Raw genomic sequence first — 5,082 nt, forward strand, 5'->3', positions numbered from 1 at the left:
AATCGTACTCCTGAAGCTCTAAATGACTCCAAAAAGTGATGAAATAATGCCTAACAAAATAGATAAAACATAGTTATGAACTAAACAAAAAGAGTAAAAACATCATGCATGCAAACCAAACCAACAAAAATGGATAGATCTTACCTTCGTCTATCTTTTCTTCAACTTCAACATATTCAAAATCCAACTCTAAATCGCCCTAAATCACGAGTGAAAGTGCCTACTGAGTTTTCCTTTCTCTATGCTCTTACACACTCAAAGGGTAGAAGAGGATGCCAATGTACTTGCACACGGAGCAGAAGCATACTATATAAAAGGAAGAGGATCCCTGTAGTGTCGGCACAACAGGTTCCCGCAGCCTCGGATTCCCGCAAGAGTGAGTGATTCTCACAGTGCCGTCGCATCCACTGTGGCAGAAGAAGCAAAAGCCAGAGTGATTCCCGCCCGTGAAATTCGTCGTCCTCCGCGCGTGGGAATCAGCCCAGTTTGCAACAGCAAGCCCGTGAAATTCGTCGTCATTCCGCGCGTGGGAATCATCCCACCAGTCTGCAATAGGACCGGCTTTAAAAAAGAGAATTTTTTTGGATTTGAAGAGAAAAAAAGAATTCTATTAATTTTCATTTTCCATTTATTTAGTTAGTTTTTCTTAATGAAATTGAAATTATTAAAGAGGGCAAATAAAAATAAAGAAACAACTTTGCTGACCATGATATATTTTTATCTAGGCGGAAGAGTCCTCTTAATATTTATCTAGTCTTATATAGGTTTCGGTATATTGAAATATAAACATAAAAAGAAGATAGAGGATAGGCTCATTACTTAAAAAAAGATATGGAAATAGCTATAGAAAAAAAATAAGGAGCGTGAGAGCCAAATGAATCGAAAGATTCATGTTTGGTTCGGGAAGAGATCATAAAAGTTGTAAACTTACAAAATAATCTACTTTCATTAAAAGATTTATTAGATAATCGAAAACAGAGGATCTTGAGTACTATTCGAAATTCAGAGTCGGGCCGCATGCAGCGCGGCCGCCTCACCCGGTGGCGGTCGGGCCCGCTGTCTCGTCGCGCATGCAGCTGGCCTGTCGGCCTGGGCGCGGCATGGGCATGAGAGGCCGCCTCACCCAATGGCGGCGTGGCCCACCTGGCCTCGCTCGTTATGTCGTGGCTGCTGCACTATGGAGAATCCGTTTTGCCCCGCGTGGCTGCCTCCTGCCGTGGCGGCAGGGCCCGCCGCCTCATGGTGTGGCGGCAGGTGGCACGTGTCGCCTGCCACGCCTGTCGCCACTAGTGAGGGGGTCCTTTTTGACAATTTTATCCGCAGGTAGTCCTTTTTGTCAATAGCATTCGACAGGGGGTCCTTTTGGACAAAAAATCCCCCGAGCCTAGTCCATGCCGAGGAGCTTGTAGAAGGTGGTGTATTCGCCGCCATCGTCGTCGTCGCTGTTGTCCTGCACACCGTCGACCTTACTGCAACCTTGCCTGGATCGCCGTTGCGGACGGGGTTGGTAGTCTCTGGCGCCTCGTCCTCGTCGTTGTCGAGGACGGATGATGTTGCCCTCCTCGCGGCTGCGGTGCCGCTCGACGATCTCCTCCAGAGCGCAACGCTGGCGCTCCATCTCCTCCCGGACATAGTCGTCGCGCGACCACTTTAGGCCGGTGTCGAGGTTGACGGCCATGTCGACGTGCTCCTGCTTGATAACCACGGCGTCACCGTCTCCGTCTTCAGTCTGATCGAACGAAGATGGCCACGGGGAGGAGGTGAAGGCTGGCGGCGGCCCTCGTTTATGACGAGGTTGCCGTCGCGGCTACGCCGACGCTCCGCGTCTCCAGGGGCTCGGCCTTGATGGCGGCGAGTGACGGGGGCATGGGGATGCTACCGGCGGTAAGACTTCATGCACCCGGCACGTGCATGTCAGGCGACGCCGGGTAGTTCACCTCGCGGAGGGCGCGTGCCTCCCACTCGTGCAGCAACCGGCGGCCGAAGCCGTTGGCCGCCGCTCTGTCACCGGGGAATCGTTCCGCCATCTCGGGGTGGTGGGGACGAGAGAGAGAGAGAGAGGGAGGGAGATTTTCGGCGTTGGGGATTGAAGCGAGACATAGAGGGTTCCGGCGATGCGACTGTGCGGCGAGCGGTGGTGAGGCACAACTTTTATAGCCTAGGGCGGGAGCGGTGCTGCCACGCAGTGGGAAAGGGCGGCACACGCGGCGGCTCGCCATTACTGTGCCGCCAGACCTTGGAAACCGGTGCGGGAGCCGACGAGATGAGGACGATGAAGGTTCTCGGCGTCGCCCTGTCGCTGACTCGGCGGGTCCACGTGGGAGGAATTTGGTTTCACGCCAAATTCCCCCCCCCCCCCGGCGCGCTTGGTTCGGCCTGGATCCGCCGGCGCCAATTTCGACCCTAACCGGCGAAATTTGAACTCCTAGGAACGCGACAGGGCCAATTTTTTGGAGCCGACGGTAAAAAAGAGGCTTGGGGGTCTGTTGGGGGCGGCTGGAGATGCTCTTACTTGCTGGAAGCCGGAGCGGTGCCCAAGGAAGAAGTGTTGTGTACAGTGGAGCAACATACTTTTTCTTTTTTCTTTTATCATTTGAACAAGAAAATGTGGAAAATTACTGTTTGAAACCATTGCCAGGCCATGGTTAAAGAACTCTTCGAGATCAAATACAACACTTGATTCGCCTGGCCTAAATAACCTTTTTTTTGCATGGTAATATGTGTCTTATTTATATCATAAGAATCATAGTACAAGTAACGTACATACCTATCTGGCAAAATTGAATACATAGCAGAACGCTAGCCTTTGCACAAAGGAACATCAGCCAAGAAGTAAAATTACAAAGAAGACCGAAGAAACCTCTAAGCTTGACACCAACGCCCGTCACCTGCCTCTGGCACCACAAAAGCAGCCACCAAAGAAAAAAAATGATGGATCACCTCCACACCCAAGCTCGACGCGGCTCCATCGCTGATATGTAGCTTTCCGGACCTTCAAGGTGGCTCGCCAAAGACGAAACCATTATCGTTGAACGAATCAGACCAGGGCAACACCGCGGACACACCATCGAACTCCAGATATGGCACCCCCACACGACCAAGACGTCGGAGGAGGAAACCATGAATACCGAGACATGTGCTAAGGACCAATCAATTTTTTTAAAGAGTACAGATACACTCACATGTACGCACACACGCTCACACCCTATGAGCACATGCACACACCATATCCCATGAGCACCTTTGACGGACCGAGCTGATAGATTTTGAGATTGACGAAATCATCACATGCACCTTGCTATTCATAGGAACGTCACCTCCACTAAAAATATATTCTGCCTTTATAAGATACGCGGGTGTCAAACATAGGGGGTGATCCCTGTTGGACTAGGGTAAAATCGCCCTCCTAACCATCCGGTAGCGGAGCTAGCCCACTGGCCTAGGATGGGCCAACAGTGGAATCCTTTTATATAGTTTCATTTCATTTTTAAAGCCTTGCAACCCAGGGAGGCCTAATCTGAGGGTGGGCCATGACCCACCCGGACACCCCTAGCTTGACCCCTCTAATCATCCAATCACATGTTGGTGCTCACTCACTTAGGCCCAATATTTGAATCTTGGTTCCCTAAATCTATATCTATACCTATATTAAAAAAACAAAGGGACATGTCCAACTAATCTAGCCCATCAAATCATGTGCATCCAATGACCTGAATTGATTCCATGACGAGCATTTAACATGTTCAATGTGCAATCAATATCATACCAAATATTAACGTTAGCGCTAACCACATAATTAGTGTGCAACTAATATACTACCTTTCCTAAAAAATATCCTATCGAATATCCGCAAGTAATTAATACATGACTTTTTTGAACTTCCAATTTGATACCCTACCTGATATCAACTTGCATTGCACGTACACATTTACTCATGAAAGGAAAAAAAAACCTGACAGATTCCTAGCAAAAAATAGTAATCAAATCGTAAGTCACACACCCCCACGTGCTATGGACCAAGTCAATGTATGGTGCTCCAACATCAATTTTTTCTTCATTTTCCACTATTTGGTTTCAACGTGTTTTTTCTTTCCATTTTTCTCTTTCTCTTTTTCGTGTTTATTCATTTTTGGTTTTATTTTTCTACATCAGGCTATTCTTGGTTTTCAGTGAATTTTGTCAGGATTTTTTTTCTTATATCGCATGTTTCTTTCTTTTCTCTGTACCAGTTTTCACTTGGTTTTAAAATTCCTAGACATTATAAAATGCATGGACATCTTTGCCGAATTTTTAAATATTTTTTTAAATACATGGCATTTTAAATTCATGAACATTTTTTTGATTATGCGAACATGTGTTCATGAATCTTTAAAAAAATGGCCTTAAAATTTAAAATGTTTATGATATTTTATTTACTTTTAGTTTTTTAGAAAAATTCCATGAGTTTTAAAATGATTCAAAAATTGTAAAAATGTTTTCAACTTTTAGAAAATATTCAAAATATTTAAAATGAATCACAATCTAGGAAAATAGTCTGAAATTTTAGAAATTGTTACTCCCTCCGATCCATGTTTATTGTCACAGACTCCGTACAAGTTTGTACAACTTTGTGTTAAGTTTGCGTCAATGAATTTCAGTCAGAGGGAGTAGATAATTTTAAACATGTTTAGGGATTTAAAAGGATAAAGAGAAAGGAAAGGAAAGGAAAGAACTAAAATGACGAAAATGGAAAAGCAAATTTTTGGAAAATAAAACAATGAACTGAAGAGAAGAAATCGAGACAAAAGCAAGCAAAGCACCAAAAGAGGGTAAAAAAGTAGCTGCCAAAAAACCTAAAGAAGTGCTGCTCTTGTCTTCCTATTGGACCTGGCCCATAGTGCGCCTACCATGTGTGAGGAATAAAATGTTCCATAAAATCTGCTATTGCTCTTGTTTGACTCTTCTTTATGACATGATTGACCTGGAAAGAAGACAAAAGGAGTAAGAAGAAACTTAGTCCATTGTCGGTCTCAACCGGACCACCCGATCACCGGTACAGAGCTGTCTAGTGGGTAGAGCTTTGTCTCACTTCGTATTAGACAG

Source organism: Triticum aestivum, chromosome 6B, assembly GCF_018294505.1.
Source record: "Triticum aestivum cultivar Chinese Spring chromosome 6B, IWGSC CS RefSeq v2.1, whole genome shotgun sequence".
Taxonomy (NCBI): Eukaryota; Viridiplantae; Streptophyta; class Magnoliopsida; order Poales; family Poaceae; genus Triticum; species Triticum aestivum.